The 25,482-nt window shown below is 37.0% G+C and overlaps 1 long non-coding RNA gene across 1 annotated transcript in view; it reads left to right on the forward strand.

Moving 5' to 3' along the window:
• The first annotated feature begins 2,197 nt into the window (after window positions 1–2,197).
• The window catches only part of LOC123596813, a 35,864-nt gene continuing 12,579 nt past the window's right edge, over window positions 2,198–25,482 (forward strand). Inside the window, exon 1 of the long non-coding RNA XR_006711870.1 lies at window positions 2,198–2,740. This is a non-coding gene — a long non-coding RNA (uncharacterized LOC123596813). The remainder of the gene's footprint in view (window positions 2,741–25,482) is intronic.

Raw genomic sequence — 25,482 nt, forward strand, 5'->3', positions numbered from 1 at the left:
TATAGCTTTATAGTAAATCTTACAGTTGAATGTCGTCAGTATTCCAGCTCTTTTCTTCTTTAAGATTATGCTGGCTATTCTTTCCATAGAAATATGGAATCAGTTTCTCAATATTCACAAAATAGTTTGCTGAGATTTTGACCGGAATGTGTTGAATCTATAGCTCAAATTGGGAAAATTAACATCTTTTTGGGAGTGGGGAAATTGACATCTTAATAATATTGTGTCTTTCTACTCACGAAAGTGAAATATTTCTCCACTTATTTAGACCATCTTTGATTTATTTCAATTGGGTTTTTATAATTTCCACCTATAAATCCTACATTTATTTACACATACTTCATTTTTTGTTGTCCTAATGTAAGTTGTTTTATAGACTAAACTGTATCCCCCCACCCACCCCAGCCCAGACTCATAGGTTGAAGTCCTAACTCCCCGCATGACTGTATTTGGAGACAGGGCCTTTAAGAAGGTAACTAAGGCTAAATGAGGTTATAAGGATCTGGCTCTAATTCAATAGAACTAATGTCTTATCAAAAGATGAAGAAGTACCAGGACTGTGTACACTCAAAGAAAAGGTCTCGTGAAGACACAATGAGAAAACAGGTGTCTGCAAACCACGGAGAGACTTCTCACCAGAAACCAATCCTACTCAGCACTTTGATTTTGGACTTTCAGCTCCCCAAACTGTGAGAAAATAAAATTCTGTTGTTTAAGTTACTTAGTCTGTGGTATTTTGTTATGGTAGCCTGAGCAGTCTGATACAGTGGTGTTTTTAATTTCAGATTTGAATTATTCATTGCCGGCCTTTAGAAAAGCAATTGACTTTTGTGTATTAACCTTGCGTACTGTAACCCTGTATGCATAATCACTCAGAGGGGCACCTGAGTAGCTTAGTGGGTTGAGCCGACTCTTGATTTCAGCTCAAGTCATGGTATCATGGTCATGGGATCGAGACCTCCATCCGGCTCTGCAATGAGCATGGAGCCTGCTTGGGATTCTCCCTCTCCGTCTCTCTTCCCCTTCCCCTCTTATTCCTGCTCTCTCTCTCTCAAAAAAGAAATTAAAATAAATAAGTAAAGATTTAAAAAATCACTTACAATCAGGAATGTTTTGGGGGCCTGGGTGGCTCAGTCGTTTAAGTGTCTGACTTCAGCTCAGATCATGATCTCACAGTTTGTGAGTTTGAGCCCCGCATCAGTCTCTGTGCTGACCACTCAGAGGCTGGAGCCTTCTTCGGGTTCTGTGTCTCCCTATCTCTCTCTGCCTGTCCCCTGCTCATGCTCTGTCTCAAAAATAAATAAACATTGAAAAAATAATGTTTTGGTTGATAGTTTAGGATTTTCTACATAGGCAATAATGTCATCTACAAACAAAAAGTTTTATTTCTTCGTTTCCATTCTTCATATCTCAGTATATTATTTTCACATTGTATTAACTAGGACTTCCAGTACAATGTTGAATAAGAGGGTTATCTTTGCCTTTTTTCTGATCTTAGGGGAAAAACGTATAAATTCTTACAAGTATGATATTACCCACAGGTTTTTAATGATTGTCCTATAGTTCTTGGATTTTTCTTTCTTTTCTTCTTCTTAAACTTTTATCTGTTTGCATTCAGGTTGGAAATTTTCTATTGACATGTTTCAAGCTCACTGATACTTCCTTTGTCCATATCCATATCCTTCACTTCTGTTAGTCTTTGGTTTTTAGCATGTCCTTCTGAAACTTGCTTTGAGTTTACATCTCTCTGCTTACATTATGCATCTGTTCATACACGCTGCCTACATTTTGCATTAGCACCTTGAAGATATTAATTGTGGTGATTTTGAATTTCCTACCTAATGATTCTAAAATCTGATTTGTCTGTCAGCCTTGTTCTAATGCTTACTTTGCCTCTTAAGACCATGTTATTGCATGTCTTTTAGCATGTCTTGTATTTTGCTGTCATTGTTGAAAACTGGACATGCTATGTTGGGTAATAGAAACTGAAGTAATTAGGCATCTCATGTGAGGACTTATGTCAACTTGGCCAAGTGCTGGACTGTGTTTAATATTTGCTGTAGTTGTGGGTGCCAGAGGCTTCAGGGTCCTCACTGTCACTTTTTCCCTTTCTTGGCTGTGGATTTCCATAACAAGTTCTTAAACAGAGTCTGTGCCTTACAGCTCAGTTATAATCCACCATTATTTTTCTAGAGCCTTGTTGATATGGTGTTAAGAATTTGGGAAGTAGAAACATTCTAAAATCCAAGAGTTAAATCTCAGTTTTTAGTTAGCTTGAATCACTGGGCTGCGGCTCAGAAGCACTTCATACCTTCCCCCCACCACCACCTTTTTTTCTCTCTTTACATAAGACAGAATGGATAGAGGGATAAGGAGTTGTCTAACTGCCCTTCCGCAGGTCACATAATGCTCTGATAATATTGTCTCCCCTGGATGGTAAACTTTCATTATGGAGACAGCTCTGGGCATATTTCAAAATGGTTACTTATATTCTAAGTATATTTCAAAATGGGAACTTTTCTCCTCTGTACTAAATACTAGGGAGATATTTCTGCAACTCTCAGTGAGTACCTTGTAAGGTTACTAAAGATAAAACCCATAAAAATTTAGGACCACCACTAGGACTGGACCCCAGGAGTCTCTATCTGTCAAGCCAGTGCACATTCAGCCTTCAGAAATTCATCAAAATTACCAGTTAAGTGTTTCTACCAGTTACTGGCTCCAGCCACATCAGCTCCAGGTAAGTTACTCATGTCTGTACTCATCTTTACTTGCCTGTCTCTCCAGATTTCTGAGGGGCTGTTGTCCTATGGTCTCAGTTCTCTGGAGGGTCTAAAAAAAGGCCAAAATTTTTGGTTTTCTCAATTTTATCTTCTTGTGAAGATGGGGATAATGAATTCCCAACTCTTTATATGATAACAGAGAAGTCTGTGAAAGGATTTTTTAACATCTGTTAAGTACGATTCTGAATAATGAAACTATATTCAATTGTTCATGAGGAAATTCCCTGTAAGGAATGAAAGTCTCTAAGTGAAACACTAGGAAAAAAATCTTAGACCTAAAATTTACTTGCTGTCTTCAGTACCATTTTTCCCTCTGTTTAGAAAATTGTTTTTGTACCAACTAAGAGTTCTTCAGGTACAAACGACAAATAGACGACTCAGTTTAGCCGGAGCCAAAGATTAATATTACTCGTATGAGTGGACGTCCCAAGGCCAAGTTTACATTCAGCTTGACTAGAGTCAGGGGCCCAAAAACCATATTCAGGGTTTTTTTGCTTTTATCCCAGTGAGGTAGGAGGTGAAGCATGATGTTTGGAATCCCAAAAGGACCATGTGTATATCAATTTATTACCTCTCAACTCCAAATCCACTATTTTCTTTCCTGTTCTGCAATAATGGATCTGGACTCTAAGATTTCTCCTTTGTAGAGAGCAAGATGTTAATTTTTGTCAGTATAGGATGATGTAAGTACAGGCTTGGAGAAAAGTTCATCTCCTTCTGGTTCTATTGTACTTCTATTTTTTATTTTTTTCTGCTCTTACTGTTGCCAGTATTATGTTTTGGTGTGGGACAGCCCAGCTATATATGCAGAGAAACTAGCCTCTCAATGAGCTTACAGCTCTGGCTCGTGACCACCTCAGTGAAGCCATTCCTACACCAATGCCACACATCTGAACTGTGCACTATCCAGCCAGCTCATGATCTCTTGATGCTTCTGTTTCTTTCTTACACCTGCCCTCCAACCTCGGCCTACCTTAGCCTGGACGGCTGTTTTCTCCTTGCCACTCTCACCATAATTTCCTGCCCCCCCTTGCTCCCAGAAGTGTATGCTAGATCAGCCCACCTGTACCCTGAAAAGGTGTCTTCTATTTTCCAATTAGTTTCATGCCCACTGGCTTTAGCCCAACTGCACCCTAGAGAAATATTTCTTGCTTGCTTGATGACTGCACACCAGCTCTTACCAGGAGAAACTCAGAGAGCTTTTCTGTCTTCCAGTTAAACTGTGGTTAAAGCCACACTTCTCCAATGAGGTCTGAATCCTAGCCTTGGGAATAATGCCCTTCCAAGTTTGTTTCTTCCTTAAGTACTCTAGGGTATCTCCAGGCTATTCATTAGACTCCTATAGAAGCTCTATAGTTACACTCCCTTTTTGAATTACTTTGTGGTTTATATCTTGACTGTACCCTCATTGATACAATATATCATGGTGACAGAGTTGTTCCCAAAGGACAAGTTCAGGGAAAACATAATGTGATTATTGTGTATTTCACTGATTGAGAAGGCACCATCACATAGATTTATTAGATTATATATAAAGGAATATTATATTATTTATTTCATATATTGTGTTCCCACAAATTGCCATATTTTAACCATAATTCTGGTTTCTTAGTGGTAGGATCAAATGTTTTTAGCACCGTTGCCCTGTGTGGATAGTATGTTTAACATTGTTCCTTTCTACTGTATCCACAAAAAAGAAAGGAAGAAAGAAAGAAAGAAAGAAAGAAAGAAAGATGCCCACAACATCTGATCAATATTTATTCATAGCTAGGCATAAACATTTATGAAGGGTAAGCATGAGAAGAAATATTGGAAAAACTCTAAATTTTTGAAAGAAGGCATGTTGGTATACAAGCCTACATATGACAATTCTTTTGCGAATCATATATTTCTTACCAATTTCCACAATTTTTTTATTTCTTCTGATTAATAATTTTGTTAAATAGTTTTACAAATTACCTTTTCTTTTTTTAAAAAAAAATTTATTTATTTTTGAGAGAGAGAGAGACAGACAGAGAGAGAGAGAGAGAGAGAGGGAGCACAAGCTAGGGAGGGACAGAGAGAGGGAGATACAGAATCCAAAGCAGACTCCAGGGTCTCACTGTCATCACAGGGCCCAACACCGGGTTTGAACCGACCATGGGATCATGACCTGAGCCGAAATCAGTTGCTTAACTGACTGAGCCCCACAAATTACCTTTCTTAATTCCTGGGAGAGTATGCAGACAATTTTTTATGCCGTTGCTAAATTTGCCATTTTTCTCTTTCATTTACACCAACTTTCTATTGTATGTTCAAGAAACATCTCTTGGAATTTCTGATCATCCCATTACTTTTATTATCACCTTAATAATTATATATTCTCTCGTGAACATTTTATAATAAAAAAGTTATTTTTTTCAAATAAATAGGTTTCATATGCCAAAATATTATGAAACATGTAATCGTTAATTATGAATTTAGCAAATACATATAATAATGAATTATAAACAAACATCCCATAAAAAAATATGAGAAAATTATCTGCCTTGCCCATTCAAAGAAATGTTATTCTCCTTAACATTGAAGGTCTTTCTTCTCCATTCTAATACATTGTGAACTAATAGGTTTTTTGGTTATTAGTCATCTGGTCTTGACAAAAATAATCAAGAATCCAAGTTGTTGTTTCAGGAAATATTAGTAGAAATTGGCTATCATGATGTGTTTGTGTGCATGGGTGTGTGAGAGAGAAAGTGATTCTTTTTGTTTTTAACTTACAGCCACTCTCCTATTCCTATAGAATGTCTACTCCAAAATGTTTTTCACTGTAATCTAAATTTCAATAATTGACTTGCCAAGTAGCATAGGGATGATTTAGAATTTTGGTGGCTATTGTGGGAACCTTTTGGCATCTTAAGTATAATACATCTAACAGAAGCCATAGAAAAAAAAAATGGAGCGGAAGTATTAAGCAATAATAGTTGGCCTTATTATTATTATTATCATTATTTATTATTATTATGCTGAGGCTTTAAAATGAAATTCAAATCCAACATCTCCTCCCTCAGAGAAATTCTGGAAAGGCCAAAGGAAAGAAACAACTAGCCTTGAAATCATCTAAAATGTCTTTGCTCCAAATCCTATACCCTACTTTAATCTTACCTCCTATTTATATAGCTTGCCTCCTCTTCCATGCTCTCCTAAATCTATATATGAACCACCCTTTTATTTAAGATTTTCTGCAGAGTGCTACCTAAATTTTAATGATTGGCTTGAAAATATTTTCAAAATATATTTTGAGGTATCCCTGACAGCTGATGTAAAAAAAATCACTGTTCTCTATTTTTATTAATGGACTAAGACCAGAAATAATATATTTAATTTAAAAAAACAAATTGAGATCGGAATTTTCGTCCTGAACAATCTTTAATTTAAGGACAAATATTTTCAGAGGCTTTAGAAAACTGAAAAGCTAAGAACCAAAGCAAACATGGCTTTTCAGAAAAAAAACTGGACTCTGAAATAGAAACAAACCAAAGGATCATAAATACAGAGACATTTATTGGCTAGGAAGGAGCAGAAAGTTTCTAAAACTACAGAGCTGTAGTTCATTACCTTGGTAGTGATTTGCCAGCTGAAGATGGTGCATTAGCTAAGGAAAGATCATTGGCTATCCAAAATTATCCAAAGCCAATAAAAAAAAAAAAAAAAAGAACTGAGGGAATTCCTAGATTATTGTAGACAATGACTGTAGACAGGACTGAAAATCCCCATCCCAATTTGTTTTTTTACATTAAATATATTATTTCTAGTCTTAGTCCATTAAGAAAAATAGAGAACAGTGATTCTTTTACATCAGCTGTCAGACAATGAGTATTCATTTTTTCTGAAATAGTAAAATCCTTATATCATTCAACTAAATATTTCTTATGCTCTATGCATTGAATTCTATTATCCAATGAGGACTGAAACCCTCCACATTAGAATAAAACCAGAAAAGAAGTGAATGGAATGGTGATGCTGGGCTTCCCAAAGACAGAATTTTATTACTTTTTTTTTTTAATAGAAGGACAGTTAAAAGACAATTTTCCAGCTGTTAACCCCTGAATATTTTCCTTCCTTTCTTTTTTTTCTTCCTCTCTGTAAGACATGAATCTTTCTGTCTAATCTACATCTTCTCTTGGCCTTAAATCCAACAGGTAATTTTTCTTACATTTGAAAGAGTTTTGAACAGGGGTATTTTGTGGAATTTACTGTGATGAACCACAGGTTTCTATAGCAAACATCATCATGATATTAGCCAGATCTATCGCTGAGAAAAATGACAGTTGATTATTCAGAAATGGGGTTTCCTTTATTTAAGAAATAGTAGAATGCCTATATTTTTACTGTATACTTTTTCCTAAATTAAATTGTGTCATTGTAAAGATTTCTAATTTGTTTTAAAGGTTTTTGGTAATGCTTCTCTATGTGTAGTATAGGAACCATGTAACAATAAAAATGATGGTAATAATAATTGGAATAATGTCTCCAAGCATATAAATTGTAACTCAATTTATATTTACCTAATATAGCTGTAACTTTTCAGATTTATTTTTTGTTAATGTGGCTTTTTTATGAATTAAAAATTAAAAAGGTAAAGATTAAATTTAAAATACATTTTCCATTTAAAATACAAAGTTAAATATGATGGTCAATGATATCAAAACCTACCACCTTAAAACAAAACAAAACAAAACAATACAAAACTGACAACCTTGTCAGGAATTTAAGATTATTTTTTATTGTGCTTCTGTCTATAAAATTATGCCTATACATCTCTATCTGTATCTGCACACACACATAAATATATACAATGTCTACATAAAAATGCATTTTATTTTTTTTAATTATTTAATTTTTATTTTTTGAGAGAGAAAGACAGAGTGAAAGCAGGGGAGAGCAGAGGGAGAGAGAGAGAGAGAGAGAGGGAGAGAGAGAGAGAGATACACAGAATCTGAAGGAGGCTCCAGGCTCTGAGATGTCAGCAGAGAGCCCGACACGGGGCTCAAACTCACAAACTGTGAGATCATGACTTGAGTCGAAGTCGGACACTGAACCGACTGACCCAGGCACCCCCCAAAATACATTTTAATTAATAGTAGATTGAACTATAAATCTTTGTTTTTAATTTTATGACAAATATCCTTTCATACTCTGTAGATCAATCTTTTTTTTTAAGTTTATTTATTTATTTTGAGAGAGAGAGAGAAAGCATGAGTGGGGGAACGGCAGAAAGAGAAGGAGAGAGAAAATCCGAAGCAGGCTCTGCACTGTGAGCTCAGAAACCCATGTGGGGCTCAAACTCATGAACTGTGAGATCATAACCTGAACCAAAGTCAGTCTCTCAACCCACCGAGCCACCCAGGTGTCCCAGTAGATCAATCTTTTTATAACTTATTATATTTTTTAATTTATTGACAAAATTTTCTCCTTTTATCCACTTGTAAATCTTTTATTTTTCTCAGTATATTTAGTTTTATCCCATTCTCTATCCTTATGTAAATTCAGTTTCTCTCTCTCACTTCTCTCTCTGTCTTTGTCTCTCTATCCTTTCTATTGGGCATGCTGTCCAAGGAGTAATTTTCAGTGTAATTTCTATTATCTTTTTATAACCAGCTTAGAGGATTGCTATATGTCTTTTTTTTTTTTAATTTTTTTTTTCAACGTTTATTTATTTTTGGGACAGAGAGAGACAGAGCATGAACGGGGGAGGGGCAGAGAGAGAGGGAGACACAGAATCGGAAACAGGCTCCAGGCTCTGAGCCATCAGCCCAGAGCCCCACGCGGGGCTCGAACTCACAGACCGCGAGATCGCGACCTGGCTGAAGTCGGACGCTTAACCGACTGCGCCACCCAGGCGCCCCGCTATATGTCTTTTTTGACATTTCTTCTATATACTGTAATTTGTTAGTTTTCCTTTTATATTATAGTTTCTTAACCTTTCATTTTTGTTCCTGTTTCCTTTATTTAAAATTTAATGAATTTATTTACATTTTCCTGTTTAAAAATAAAAGCATAGCCTTCACAATACCCAGAAGTTGGATTTAATTCACTTTATTTTTCAAACTTCCATTTTGTATTTTTAATTTTGTTTTACTCATTCAGCTAAGTATTTTAAACATTGACGTTAGTTTTTTCATACATCTTTAAGTCCAGCCTCACTTTCTTTTTCATTGCATTTTGATCAGCATGTGCTCTGCAATATGACTATTTAGAAATTACTAAATGTGTCTCTGTGACAATGCATTATCTTTAAATTGTAAGTTAAATATCAAATTCAAGACTTTTCGCACAGACGATCAGTCTCTCAAGCTATGATGCACTCATGCCAGGCCAGGGCAGGCTAACCAGTGTTGTGAAAGCACAGCACACACCATATGAAGCTCATAGCTCACTTTCTACAGCCCTTTATGTGGGCCAGCTAGGATTTTGCACGTAAGTATTGTCAATATGAGAGACAAGACATGATGTTTTGGAAACATTCAATCACTTTTGCGGGCTTAATGTTTTCAGAAATCAGGTGGTATATCTGAAGTTGTGGCTGAAATATTCTCCAGTTGTGGCTGAAATATTAACCTTTTATCTTTTCTTCTCTTTTAAAATACGTGCTTTATCAGAGAAGGACTTACTACTAATACTAATTTTATAGATATAATCTGCCTTATTATTATTATTATTTTGGTGGATAAGAGCAGAGGTAACTAAGTTTAAGTTGTTCATCACCGGCTTTCTCAAGCACCCCATTATTGGTTAACCACTTAATGCTGGAGGATGGGAATTCTTGACACCGAGTAACATCTCATTAGCATGAACAGCTGGAGGCTGAAAGGGAAGGCACCTTAGGGACTAATTACCTGAGAAGATTTAAATAGCAAACATCTACCTGAATCTTTTCCCCAGAAAGCAAAACTCTGTTAACCCATGTATAAAGGCTCTGTATGCCTGAGACTAATATTTATTTGAAATTTAAGTGTTATAAAGTCCCTCCGTTGTCATGCTGCTCTGTGACAAAAATCTATCCAGGCCAGTTGCCTCATTCACTCTTATTCCGTGGTGTTATGAGTTTCACCTAGCTGGTGTATTTGATGTGGCTGATCTTGGGGATGTGTGTCAGTGGAGGCCTCAGAGAAGTACAAGCATTTTCTCATCACTGCTGTTGTGAGGCACAAGGAAGCCATTTGATTGTATTTGACTAGAATATAATTAAACATTTGTCAGCTGTGTTTGAACAAGAGCTCTGATCCCAGGATCCCTGGGTTCCAGAGGCTTTGTGAAGTCCCTGAAATTATAGGCGATATTTTCTGTGTGTGTGCATGTGTGCATTTTTTTTTTCAGAAGGAGTAGATTCTTTTGAAACCCTAAAGCATAACTGCCATGTACTCTCCCTTCCTCAAGTATTAAGAACCACTTACCTTGTTCTTATTCTTTCAAATTAAAGAAGAATTACTTGTATTTTCAAAAAGAAAAGAAAAAAAATAGATGTGATATGTATCCTTAAGGGGAAGGGACAGGCTCATGTGACAGAAAGGAGGAGAGATAAAGCTTATTAGTCACATGAGGGGGGGGATTTTTTTAAATTTTATTTTTAATATTTATTTTTGAGAGAGAGAGCACAAGCAGGGGAGGGGCTGAGAGAGAGGGAGACACAGAATCCGAAGCAGGCACCAAGCTCTGAGCTGTCAGCACAGAGCCTGACGTGGGGCTCCAACTCATAAGCCTTTAGATCATGACCTGAGATGAAGTGGGGGGTTCAACCAACAGAGCCACCCAGATGCCCCCTTCCCTCCAGTGGGGGAAATTTTCAGCCACCTATGATAAAATGAGAAAATACAGTGTTCTCAATTTTAAGGATTGTCTTTTATTCTGAGATCATATTTTTCTATTTTGCCATATTTAAACCTTAAACTCTGATTTCTTTTATTGAACAATAGTGGTAACTACAGTATTGGATTTTGGTTTTGTAATCTTATGTGCTAAAATTCTTTTTTTATTCTTTTCAAAAACTGAAACTTAAATATGGGTATTACAGGTCTATGTCCTCCCCACCCCTATAAATGCACTCCATACTGAGGGTCAATGTCCGAATCAGTCACTGGTATTAGGGTGACAAGCCCTGTGGTTTGCCCAGGACTGAGTGGTTTTCACACTGAACTTACAATGCTGAGAGAAAGAAGTTTGAAAACCACTGATATCAGCAATGAAATGTGTAGATCCAAAAAAGTCTTCTGGGAGGTATATGTGGCAATGTGTAAGAAATACATATCTAAATGGCAGTATTATGAAATGGTGTTCTGTTTTTATTTGAAAATTCTACATCATGGTTTTACCTGAGATCATCCTATCCATTATTCTGGAGTCTGTTCAAATCACTTTATTACTTATACCCTCACCTAGGCTGGATCCTGGTAGTTACTGAAAAAATATAAGGTAGCAAAGGCTCATGAAAAGCCATCACAGTGTAGATTCTTCTTTTTTTTTTAATTTTATTTTTTAGTTTTTAAAATTTATATCCAAATTAGCATATAGTGCAACAATGATTTCAGGAGTAGATTCCTTAGTGCCCCTTACCCATTTAGCCCATCCCCCCTCTCACAAACCCTCCAGTAACCCTCAGCTTGGTCTCCATATTTATGAGTCTCTTCTGTTTTGTCTCCGTCCCTGTTTTCATATTATTTTTGTTTCCCTTCCCTTATGTTAATCTGTTTTGTCTCTTAAAGTCCTCAGATGAGTGAAGTTATATGCTATTTGTCTCTGACTAATTTCACTTAACATAATACCCTCCATTTCCATCCACGTAGTTGCAAATGGCAAGATTTCATTCTTTTTGATTGCTGAGTAATATTCCATTGTATATATATATGCCACATTTTCTTTCTTTTTTTTTTTTTTAATTTTTTTTTCAACGTTTATTTATTTTTGGGACAGAGAGAGACAGAGCATGAACGGGGGAGGGGCAGAGAGAGAGGGAGACACAGAATCGGAAACAGGCTCCAGGCTCTGAGCCATCAGCCCAGAGCCCGACGCGGGCTGGAACTCACGGACCGCGAGATCGTGACCTGGCTGAAGTCGGACGCTTAACCGACTGCGCCACCCAGGCGCCCCTATGCCACATTTTCTTTATCCAATCATCCATCGATGGACATTTGAGCTCTTTCCATACTTTAGCTATTGTTGATAGTGCTGCTATAAACATGGGGTTGCATGTGTCCCTTCGAAACAGCACACCTGTGTCCCTTGGATAAATGCCTAGTAGTGCAATTGCTGGGTCGTAGGGTAGTTCTATTTTTAGTTTTTTGAGGAACCTCCATACTGTTTTCCAGAGTGGCTGCACCAGCTTGCATCCCCACCAACAATGCAAAAGAGATCCTCTTTCTCTGTATCCTCGCCAAATGTTGTTGTTGCCTGAGTTGTTAATGTTAGCCATTCTGACAGGTATCAGGTGGTATCTCATTGTTCTTTTGATTTGTATTTCCCTGATGATGAGTGATGTTGAGCATTTTTTCATGTGTCATTTGGCCATCTAGATGTCTTCTTTGGAGAAGCGTCTATTCATGTCTTTTGCCCATTTCTTCACTGGATTATTTTTCTTTTGGATGTTGAGTTTGATAAGTTCTTTATAGATTTTGGATACTAACCCTTTATCTGATATGTCGTTTGCAAATATCTTCTCCCATTCTGTTGGCTGCCTTTTAGTTTTGCTGATTATTTCCTTCACTGTGCAGAAGCTTTTTATTTTGGTGAGGTCCCAGTAGTTCAGTTTTGCTTTTGTTTATCAATTTTGTTTATCAATTTGTTTGTCAATTTTGTTAATTCTTTCGAAGAACCAGCATCTGGTTTCATTGATCTCTTCTACAGATTTTTTGGTTTCGATAGCATTAATTTCTGCTCTAATCTTTATTATTTCCTGTCTTCTGCTGGTTTGGGGTTTTATTTGCTGTTCTTTTTTCAGCTCCTTAAGGCATAAGGTTAGGTTGTGTATCTGAGATCTTTCTTCCTTCTTTAGGAAGGCCTGGATTGCTATATACTTTCCTCTTATGACTGCCTTTGCTGCGTCCCAGAGATTTTGGGTGTGGTGTTATCATTTTCATTGGCTTCCATATACTTTTTAATTTCCTCTTTAACTGCTTGGTTAGCCCATTCATTCTTTAGTGGGATGTTCTTCAGTCTCCAAGTATTTGTTACCTTTCCAAATTTTTTCTTGTGGTTGATTTTGAGTTTCATAGCGTTGTGGTCTGAAAATATGCACGATATGATCTTGATCTTTTTGTACTTACTTAGGGCTGATTTGTGTCCCAGTATATGGTCTATTCTGGAGAATGTTCCATGTGCACTGGAGAAGAATGTATATTCTGGTGCTTTAGGATGATATGTTCTGAATATATCTGTTAAGTCCATCTGGTCCAGTGTGTCATTCAAAGCCATTGTTTCCTTGTTGATTTTTTGATTAGATTATCTGTCAATTGCTGTGAGTGGGGTGTTGAAGTCTCCTACTATTATGGTATTACAATTGATGAGTTTCTTTGTGTTTGTAAATAACTGATTTGTATATTTGGGTGCCTTCACATTTGGCACATAAATGTTTACAATTGTTAGGTCTTCTTGGTGGATAGACTCCTTGATTATGATATAATGACCTTCTGTATCTCTTGATACAGTCTTTATTTTAAAGTCTAGATTTTCTGATATAAGTACGGCTACTCCGGCTTTCTTTTGTTGACCATTAGCATGATAGATAGTTCTCCATCCCCTGATTTTCAATGTGAAGGTGCCTTTAGGTCTAAAGTGGGTATCTTGTAAACAGCATATAGATGGATCTTGTTTTATTATCCATTCTGTGACCCTATGTCGTTTGATTGGACCATTGAGTCCATTGACATTAAGAGTGAGTACTGAAAGATATGAATTTATTGCCATTATGATGCTTGTGAGTTGGAGTTTCTGGTGGTGTTCTCTGGTCCTTTCTAATCTTTGTTGTTGCTTTTGGTATTTATTTATTTGTGTGTATATATATATATATATATATATATATATATATATATATATTTTTTTTTTTTTTTTTTTTTTTTTTTTGCATCTTTTCTCCCCTCAGAGAGTTCCCCTTAAAATTTCTTGCAGGGCTGGTTTAGAGGTCACACAATCCTTTAATTTTTGTCTGGGAAACTATTTCTCCTTCTATTTTGAATGACAGCCTTGCTGGATAAAGAATTCTTGGCTGCATATTTTTCTGATTCAGCACACTGAATATATCCTGCCACTCCTTTCTGGATAGGTTTGCTGCAAACCTGATCTGTCTTCCCTTGTAGGTTAGGGACTTTTTTTCCCTTGTTGCTTTCATGATTCTTTCCTTGCCTCAGTATTTTGTGAATTTGACTATGATATGCCTTGTTGATGGTCGGTTTTTGTTGAATCTAACGAGGGTCCTCTGTGCTTCCTGGATTTTGATGTCTGTGTCTTTCCCCAGGTTAGGAAAGTTTTCCGCTATGATTTGCTCACATAACCCTTCTACCCCTATTTCTCTCCCTTCCTCTTCTGGGACCCCTATAATTCTGATGTTCCTTTTTAATGTGTCACTGATTTCTCTAGTTCTTAAATTGTGCTCTTTTGCCTTAATCTCCCCCCTTTTTCCTGCTTCATTATTCTCTATAAGTTTGTCCTCTATATCACTGATTCTCTGTTCTGCTTCGTCCATCCTTGCCGCCGCTGCATCCCTCCATGATTGCAGTTCAATTATAGCATTTTTTATTTCATTCTGGCTATTTTTTACTTCTTTTATCTCTGCAGAAAGGGATTCTAATCTATTTTTGACTCCAGCTAATATTCTTATTATTCTGATTTTAAATTCTGGTTCAGACATCTTGCTTGTATCTGTGTTGTTTAAATCCCTGGCTGTCTTTCTTCATGCTCTTTCTTTTGGGTGAATTCCTTCGTTTTGGTATTTTGAAGGGAGAAAAGGAATTAATGAGGTAGAAAAATTGAAATTAAAAAAATTAAAATAAAAAAATGTTAAATTAAATTAAAAATTAAACACACACACACACACACACACACATACACACACACAAATGGAATAGATGATGCTAGATCCTAGGTATGTTTTGGTCTGGGTGTTGAAAGTGGTTTGACAGATTAGAGGAAAAAAAAGGGAAGGGGGAAAGAAAAAAAAAGGAAATCGTTTGAATATTTGAAAAAGTGAATACACTGAAGTAGACTAAAATGGGATGATGGGGTAAAATTGAATTTGAAAAAATATACACAAAAGTAAATACTGTAGTAGAAAAAAATTAAAGACAAATATTTTTAATAAAAATTAAAAATATGATTTTTTCTTTTTCTCTATTCAAGAAAAAAATGAAAGAGAAAAAAGATAAGAAAAAGAAAAAAGGAAAAAAAGGAAATCGTTTGAATATTTGAAAAAGTGAATACACTGTAGTAGACTAACATAAAATAATGGGAGTAAAATAGAATTTGACACAATTTACATAAAAGCAAAAATATAGTTAAAAATTAAATAAAAATATTTTTAATAGAAATTGAAAGTAAAAATAATTTTTTTCTCTTTCTGCATTCAAGAAAAAGAAATGAAAAAGAGAAAAAAAAGAAATAAAAGGAATTTTTTTGAAAATTTGAAAAGGTGAATACACTGAAGTCGACTAAAATAACATGATGGAAGTAAAATAGAATTTGAAAAAAATTACACAAAAGTAAAAATATAGTAATGAAAATTAAAGAAAATATTTTCAATAAAAATTGAAAATAAAAATGAATTTTTTCTCTTTCTGTATTCAAGAAAAAGAAAAGAAGTGTAAAAGAGAAAAAGAAAAAAAAAGAAAGAAAATTGAATATATGGACCTGCTAACAGATATAAATAGGACTGAAGTTACTTCATTTTCCCCCAGAAGTCAGTAGATGTAGCGCTTTATAGTCCATAAACTAAGGGGGGGGGGGGGTGGTGAGACTTGTGTTCTTGAGGAGCGAAGTTGGCCCAGTTGGGCGGGGCTCATTGTAACATCTCTGCTCTCCACTAGATGGCGCTGACAGCCTACTGGGGTGTATACTTGCAGCCCTCCTAGGTGCGCATGCGCGGGAACAGTGAAAAATGGCGCCAGCCAGCTCCCCAATCTGTTTTCCTGGGATCAGCAATTGCGCTGTCTCTGTCTTCAGCTTTCTGTCCACTCCCTGCTTTTTCACTCTCCATGACCAGCCCTAGGCAGTACCTCTGTCCCGAGTTTTGTCTCAGATGCGGCTGTTTTCCCCCGACCCGTTACTTCCGAAGGGCTGCAGCTTTGACCCGTTCCGCCCCTCTGTGGGAGGGTCTCACCGAGCAGTGGCCGAATGAGCAATGGCCGAATGTCGGCTGCACCCAGGAACGTTTGCTGGACCCTGCTGCTGCTGGTGCCCAGAGACTGCAGCCAGGTGCCAGCCCGCCCCAGAAAAAGTTCGCGAGTTAGTGTAGCAGCAGCGTTTCAGGGATTATGGAAAATCACAACACACATCTGGCACCAGGCTTCACCCTTAACGACCTTGCTCCAGCACCAGCGAATGTGGCCGTTTTCCGGGGTCTGCTGGGACCAGGTGGCTTCAACAGTCTCTACCAAACGTCCTTCCAGCAGTGAAACCGCTTTTTCCCATGTGGCCTGAGAACCTCCTGGACCCCACTCTGTTCCTGGGGATTCGTCCTTCCCACCAGAGCACCACCAGGTAATGAGCTGCAGAGTTGCAGCCTTTGTGCTCCCCTTGTTTACAGTCTTAATGGAATTTAAACCCTCTCCTTTCTTTCTCCCTTTTCAGTTTAGTCTCTGCGGCTGTTTCCAATTTTCCACTTTCTCTCCAGCTGCTCTTGGGGAGGGGTGCTGTTCTCGTATTCTCCCCCCCTCCCCAGTCTCCATCCTCGCTCTGCCCGCAAAGCGGTTCCCTACCTCCGCGGCTTCTTGCTTCCCAAATTCACCTCTCCGCGCCGTGTACCTGCCGAATTCTGTGGTTCAGGTTGTGCAGATTGTTGTGTTAATCCTCCAATCAGTTTTCTAGGTGTGTAGGATGGTTTAGCGTTGGTCTGGCTGTATTTCATGGGTGCAAGACACGCAAAAAACTTCCATGCTTCCGGCATCTTGGCTCCTTCATCACAGTGTAGATTCTAATGGCATATGTTCTCTAGGCTTCCAGTGCAGAAACTTTCAAATAGTAGATGTTTATGTTTGGGGCATTTTCCGGAGAAGTGATAGAGAAGGCAGCAATGTCTTACCTGTGACATTACCTGTTACGTGCACATCCAGTATTGCCTGCTAACTCATGTAAATGGTATTTGCAAAGTAACGTCGTGCTGTCTGCAAGGTGTGACTGTGAACAGAGGGCCTTTGTCATTTTAAGGTTGTAAAAATGAACTAATTGGTATGTCTTATATTTTCCACTGTTTGAACAACAAATGTGTGTAGGTATCTATGATTGTAATATTTACCAATTAATCTACATAGTTCATACTTAAGTTATAAAGGGTTTCAGGTGGTGTTAAGTATTACGTACCAACATGGCTGAGGCATATTGCCCAAATATTTGGCCAAACACTATTTTGGATAGCTGTGAAAGCGTTTTTTGAATGTTATTAATATATACGCATATGGACTTTGAATAAAGCAGATTATTCTCTGTAGTGTGGGTGGACCTCACCCAATCAGTTGAAGGCCTTAGCAGAACAAAGACTGACCTCCCGTAAGCAAAAGGGAATTCAGTTTGCAGACTCCTGGTCTCGTGACTGTCAGTGTACCCTGAAGATTTTTGACTTGTACCTCCACAATTGTGTGAGCCAGTTCTTTAAAATCAATCTCTCTCTGTGTATACACACGTCCTGTTGGTTCTGTTTCTCTGGAGAGCCCTAATACAGTGAGTATATCTTTAAGTCATTCTTGTTCAGACACCATTTAGCTTACCAGCATTTGTATTTCCCAATTTACACAGTGTTAAAGCATATGGGGATTCTTATATTGTATCAAATGTGAACAGTTATAATTTCAAATTCTTTTAAATTTGTTGTACATTCACCTAATTAATGGGGTAGTCTGATTGTCTCCAAAAAGTGTCTGAACAGAACTTACTAAATTTGAGAAGATGATGATTAAAAATCAAATATAAAAAAATGGGAATCTTGAGATAAACAGCTGTTTGTTGATCTATTACTAGTAGATAGGATTTATGTGGACTTAACAGAAGTGTGATTTTTGAACGGCAGCAAAGATTAAAGTTAGTATCAATCCATATGAGGCCTTAGTTATGTGAAAGAAGCTGAGAAAAAGAAAAGAAAATCTAAAAAAAAAGAGAAAAATTGCTAGATTCTAACAAAGTTAAAAAAATTCAATTATAGAAGTGAAGAATGGCAATTACTGATGACTATTCTTGAGTATAGAAACTGAAAATAGTAAGACAGAAATTGATGCTAAAAATAAGTAGCAATAAAGAATTCTAGATGATTTGAGTAATCTGCTTACTTATTTTATAAAATAGTAAATATTATCTTTTGGAAAAATTTGAATCTTGAATTTTTCTCTCACCTTCTTGTGAATCTCTTTTCCTCTTTACCCTGCCTATCCTTTGGAATAAGATATGAGGCTTAGTGCCACCAGAGATAATGCATATAACCTAGTAGCATATCTAGCTAAAGAGTAATCACACTTAATCCAAGATAGAACAGGGAAGAAACAGATCCTTTGGAGTGGAAGAGAGGAAAGAATTAAAAATTAATTTCTACTTTTCTCCTACAGCTCTTTTATCCTGGCATTGAACCTGTAGAATGTGACTCTTGTGAGGAAAAGAAAAAAAGAAAAAGAAAAGCAAAACAAGGAAGGATTTTGTTGCAGGTTTAATTTGGGGCACAGAGATTGGATGTGTGTCATGTTCAGACTTCAAAAAGACCTATGGGCTATCAAGAATTGCAGCAGGGTCCGGGCGCCTGGGTGGCGCAGTCGGTTAAGCGTCCGACTTCAGCCAGGTCACGATCTCGCGGTCCTTGAGTTCGAGCCCCGTGTCGCGCTCTGGGCTGATGGCTCAGAGCCTGGAGCCTGTTTCTGATTCTGTGTCTCCCTCTCTCTCTGCCCCTCCCCCGTTCATGCTGTGTCTCTCTCTGTCCCAAAAATAAATAAATAAAAAATAAATAAAAAAAAAAAAAAAAAAAAGAATTGCAGCAGGGTCTAACCAATCTGGGGGAGGATGAAGACCCCTGGAAGCATCATGGAGAGACTATGCCTTAAACTGTACCAGATAAAAAAATGGGGCAATGTAGGTTGTTGTATATAATACAGACACATATATATACACATATAAATATTACATACCTCTGTGTGTGTGTATATATATATATATGTATTTTTATGTGTGTGTGTGTGTGTGTGCACACAGATCTGAGCCATATTCCTTGCCTATTAATCACAAAGACATTTAAAATTTCTGCCCTACCCAGACACTTGTATCATAAGGACAGTGGTGAAAGAAAAAGTAAACAGACCTGTAAAGTTGTTTTACATTATAGTACATGGTGATAAATTGCTAGGAATTTTAAAGTTCTCAATCTACCTCTCCTTTCTTGCCCATCCTTGCAAGTCTCTAGGTTTTCAGTGGGACTTCAAAAAAAAAAAAAAAAAAAAGAAGAAATTTAGATTAATTACAGATGACAAAATAATGGTATACAATACTTTGTATAATTTAATTTCTAGTTTATAAAAGGCATAGTTCAGTTCTTGGAAAATCTTGCCATACCCTGAGGAACGCAGTCTTTCTTCTTAGTACTTTTTCTAAGAATAGCATCTGCTATGTGTCAGATTCATGCATATGAGAAACATGGAGTCATCTAGGTAAATTTGACTAGTTTACAGCTCAGCGGCCAAATGTATCTCAAAGTCCTGATGATTGAAACTTACTGAAAATATCCCATGCTATATTTTCAAGTTATGTTTTTACTATCTGATAGCCAAGACAGGATAGGTACTGTTGACTTGAGAGAAGAGCGCTAGTTTATTTATTTTTAATGTTTATTTATTTTTGGGAGAGAGAGAAAGAGAGCACGCATGCACATAAGTGGAGGAGGGGCAGAAAGGGAGGGGGGACAGAGGATCCAAATGGGGCTTTTCACTGACAGCAGAGAGCCCAATGTGGGGCTCGACCTCGCAAATGACAAGATTATGACCTGAACTGAAGTTGGGTGCTTAATCGACTGAGCCACCCAGGTGCCTCAACAGTGCTAGTTTAAATAGAATAATTGGGGAAGGCATCCTTTGGTCAGAGGCCAGCTGAAAGAGGTAATGGAGAAAACTGACTATTGGGAGAAGAATGTTCCAAGCCAGGTACATGGTGTAAAGGCCCTGAAATAAGAGCATACTTTGTGCATTCAAATAATAACAAAGAGGCTCATTTTTGGAACAGACTGAAATAAATAGAAGAAGTAGGAGATATTGTCATAGAAGATGGAAAGGAAACAGTTTATACAAGACTTTGTGCAGAATTTTAAACACTTTTACTGTTAATAAAATGGGAGTGATTGAGGGTTTGAGCAGAGACGTTATGTGATCTTTTTTCACTTTTTACTCTGAATATTTTCAAATAAGTCTTATATATTTTTACGAGTAACTTTTGAAAGTTTGTGACTGTCAAAGGTTTAATTCACATAAATTGTCAAATTTAGTGGAATAAAGTCATTTATAATATTCCATTATTATCCATTTAATGCCTGTATATCTGTAGTGACAACCTTGTTTCATTACTCCTATTGGTAATTTTATTTTATATCTTTCATTCTTTTTGGGAGCAAGAATTCCTGTCTCCTCAAAGGTCCTTCAGGCTGGACCAAGAATCGAACTGACATGAGACAGATTAACAGGAGAAAATCAAATTGGTACATATAGGGAATCCACATAGACATGGAAACTCCAAAGATAGTCAGGCAAAATGAAGTATATGTGTCATCCTGAACTAAGGAGAAGGGGTTGGGGGTCTGGGACTTCAGAGGAAAAAATGCAATTCACAGGGTGATAAAAGAGCAGATGTTTGGTAATTTGATGTTTGCCCTACCATATACTTGGGTCATTCAGATAAAATTTATCTCTGCAAATAACCCTATTCTGAAAAGACCCCCCCCCCAAATTTAGATTCTTCTGTGTAGTTAAGGGAGGGTCTCAAATGCCTTCAGCTCAGCTCAAAATAATCCACATGCCCAAGTGGCACCTTCTGGGGAGGGGTACTATTCTGAACCCCTTAAATTCTCATCAGTGTGTGGTTGAGTGCCCTCCCTAAAGAATGTGGTGAGAAAGAAACCTCAAGATAAGAGAAGGCAACCTGGCTAAGTGCGTAGGTGACATCCCTCACGAACCTGTAACATGAGACCACCCGATCAGACTGTATGTCTATGCATTACCCCGTATATGGGAGACAAAACAGTAGAAAATATATAAAAGGCTACACCACATGGTGTTTGGGGCTCAGTTTTTCAGTAAGAACCCAACTGAGCCTGCACTGGCACGAATAAAGTTGCTTCCTGGAAAGAAAGGCCATTGCATCATGACTCTCTGTGTGAGAATTCTACTACAAGTGTAGCTAGAGGTTTATCAAATGTATCAATCTTTTCAAAGAATGAGCATTTGGTTTTATTGATATATTTGGTTCAGGATTTCATTTACCAATGATCTCATTTTTATTATTTTCTTTCTTTGGATTGTTTTGAGTTTCTCTCTTCTTTCTCTAAATAATTCTTTGGAGTCCTTTCTTCTTTTGTAAGATAAACATTTCGCCCTATAATTTCCCTTCTAAGCACTGTTTTAGTTGCATTCTATAAATATTGGTGGTATGTTTTCATTTTTATTAATTAAAATATTTTCTAATTTTCTTTGTGACTATTCATGGCTTGGTTAGTAAAATACTGTTTAGTTTCCAAATATCTGGAGATTTTCCAGATATCTTTCTATTCTTGATTTGCATTTTAATTTTGGTCAGAGAATACTTTGTATAATTTCCGTTCTTTAAATGTGTTCAGGTTTGTTTTATGTCTTGTGTAGGGTCTTTTTGGTGAATGTTTCATTTGTACCTGAAAGTGTGTTCTGCTGATCTTGGGTAGAATGTTTTGTCATTCAGTTCTTCTATATCCTTAGCGGTATTCTGTTTCCTACTCTCAACTCATGAGGGACAAGTGTTGAAGTCTTTAAGTACATTTTTAAATGTAGGTTTTACTATTATTGAGGTATGGTGAGACCAATAGGTCAGGTAATGACTGACATTGAAAAGATAGTTTGTTCCTCACAGCTTCCAAGAGAGGGTATGCCAAGGCCACACAGAACTACACAAGGAAACATCAGGGTTGGTCAGGAGGTCGAGGGAGCAAGGGGAAAATATGGACAAGGGCCTTAATTGTGGTTTCTGTGGGGAAAAAAAAAAAGGTGACATAGTATAAGCAGGTTTAAGAATTAGCTATTTTGAATAATTGCAGTGATCTCTAGGACATAGGAACTGTTGCTAGTTGCTGCTACCTAGCCCAGGTGGGTTATCAGTGGTCCTGACTGTAAGAGCCTGATAAAGAAGGCAGTTGGGGGATATGGGCTCTTGACTGATTAGTTTGCATATGAAAAGTGTGCCCAAAGACAAATAATTTACCATCTGTAGGAACTGACTAGCCCTTAGGGCACAGTCTCTTCAGGGTTAACAAGACTTCCAATGTCAAAGCCACCAGAAATATAGAAAGTAAAAAAAGACAATTCAACACCATGGGTGCATTTGTCTATTTCTCCTTTTACTCATTTTGATATTAGTTTCATTGCAAAGCTCTGTTATGTGCTTATACATTCAGCATCATTATATCTTCTTGATGATTTATCATTCTTGTCATCATGTGAAGTCCCTCTGTTTTCTCTGGCAATATTCCATGTGCTGAAGTCTACTTTCTCTGATATTAATATAGCTGTTCTACATTTCTTTTGATTAATTTTGGGGAATTACTTAATTGAAATTAATTTTTGATTTTGTATTACGTTTTTCATCTTGTAGCTTTTAACTTATATATGTCTTTATACATAAAGTGTATTTCTTCTGGGGAGAATATAGTAGGGCCTTTTATAAAGTCAGCTGAATTGTCACTACTTTTAATTGAGATGTTGAGACAATTTACATTTAAGTGTTGCAATGATTGAATTTAATTTCCCACCCTGTGCTTATTTTCTAGTTGTTTTAATTACTCTTTGCTCCTTATTCCTCTGTTTTTGGACTGGATATATTTTATCATTACATCCATTACTGGCTTCCTGTTGTATCTATTTTTCTAAGTTTTAGAAGTTTCTCTAGATTTGGACTATCTTATTACAGTCTACTTTTAGATAATATATCAGTTCACATATAGTCTACGAATCTTAGTCAACAGACTTTCAATTCTCCTTCCTAGCCTTTGTCTTATTGCATCCCATATTTTACATGTGTTATATACCCCATACCTTGATACTTTTTTTTTTTGGTCTTTAATAATAAATCACCTCTTACAGCAATTAAAAGTAAGCAAACTGACTTTTACATTTATCTTTATTTTTACCAATTCCAGGGTACTTCATTTGTTTTTGTAGATGTGTATTTCTCTCTGGTATTGTTCCTTGTGCTTGAAAACTTCTTTGAACATTTTTTGAAGCCAGGTCTGCCAGAAATAAATTCTAGCAGCTATTATTTATTGGGAAAATCTATTTCACTTTTAGTTATAAACATATTCTCACTGAGTGTAAATGACAGGTTTTGTTTTCTTCCACTGCTTAAAGATATTACAATATTGTCTTTGAGGTTGCGTTGTTTCTGGCAAGAAATCTTGCATATTTGTTTCTTTGCTCATCTCTAGGTAATGTGTCTTTTTCTTTGGCTGCTTTCAAGATTTTTTTCTTATGTTTTGCCTTCATCAATTTAAACATGATATATCTACTTATGTATGTATTGTATTAATTGTTAATAGTAAAAATATTTTTCTTCTATATCATCATGATTTGTTTACATGATTTTTTTCCCACTGTTTGTTCTCAGTGTATTCATTTGAATGATTTCCACTAACCTATCTTTAAGGTCACTGATCATTTACTCAATTGTGCCAACATAACTCTCCATCTCTGGCATTATCACTTTCATTTCTAACATTATATTTGATTTAAAAGTTTTACCTCTCTACCGGGATTCTCCCACGTTCGCACATGTCCATGTTTTCTACTAGATTCCAAGCATATTGATTCTAAGCATATTCATTATTTTAAAATTCACACTGGAGGTACCTGGGGGGCTCCATCAGTTAAGCATCCGACTCTTGATCTCAGCTCAGGTCATGATCTTATGGTCCTCAGGTTGAGCCCTGCATCAGCTGAGCGTGGGTCCTGCTTGTTATTCTTTCTCTTCCTTTCTCTCTGCTCCTCCACCACTTGCACTCTCTCTCCCTCTCTCTCAAAACAAATGAATAAACATTTAAAAAAGAAAAAAAAATCACACTGTTAGTCACAATATCTGGATCATTTCTGAGTTTGATTCTGCCAATTGCTTTGTCTCTTGACCATGAGTTTGTTTCATTTCCTCTTATTTTGTTTGTGTGACTGTGTGTGTTTGAGTCAAATTTTTATTGCATACTAGGATTCATATGTAAAAGAGGAAAGATTGAGGTAAATAGTATTTATAACTGGAAATATGTTCTCCTCTTTCATGCAGTAGCATGGGGGTACTGAATCAATCTCGTCAAAATTCAAACTTAAATTTAGTCTACTGGTGCCTTGTACTTAGGTGGGGGACTGGGATTCAGAGAGCAATTCTTTTCTTTTTTTCTTAAGTTTATTTATCTATTTTTGAGAGAGAGAGAGAGAGAGAGAGAGAGAGAGAGCATGAGTAGGGAAGGGGCAGAGAGAGAGAACCCCAGGCAGGCTCTGCACTGTCAGCACAGAGCCTGACGCAGAGCTTGAACTCACTAACTGCAAGATCATGACCTGAGCCAAAACCGAGCGTCAGTTGGCTTAACCAACTGAGCCACCCAGGTACTCCTCAGAGAGCACTTCTTAATGTTTGTGCTACAACCTCACTTTTGAACTATCCATGTATGCTTGCTCAACAGAAGAGCTCATTCTCTCTCTTAAAACATGTAACCTTTCCCCAGGGGTAGATTTCTGATGTTTGCAAATTTGTGTCTTGCTAGGATTCTGCTAGGGCCTGGGGCAGGAGGAAGACTGTTCCAGCCTCAATAGTGGGCCTCCAGTGTGAGATTTTCTCAGCATTTCTGTCATTTTCCCTATGGCAGACAGCCAGAATTCTGCCTTGTGTTTCTCTGGTTCTTGTTGGGGAGACCATTTTTGATATAACATCCCTGCCTTGGGAATTTTTCCTCAGCTTCCTCATGGGTAGAGATCTTTCTTTTATATCCTTCCCTTTGCTCTTGGGGTTTGCTATCCCTCCCTTTGATGTGAAATGCTTTTCAGAGACAGTCCATTTTCTCTACAGAGGCCTGATCCTTTTCCCTATGCTAGCCATACAGAGGGGTAGCTCTAGGTGTTTTTCAGCCTTGTCCTCTGTTTTCTTATGACTGTACCATAAGGTTCCGAAAGAAAGAGACCGTGGATGGGGGCAAACTCCCTTTGCATCTCATTCTCGTGGGCTCCACACTGTCAAATCAGCTCACAGTTGGCCTTTAGATTTTTATTAATATTTTAGCTCA

This window comes from Leopardus geoffroyi, chromosome C1 (assembly GCF_018350155.1).
Source record: "Leopardus geoffroyi isolate Oge1 chromosome C1, O.geoffroyi_Oge1_pat1.0, whole genome shotgun sequence".
NCBI lineage: Eukaryota > Metazoa > Chordata > Mammalia > Carnivora > Felidae > Leopardus > Leopardus geoffroyi.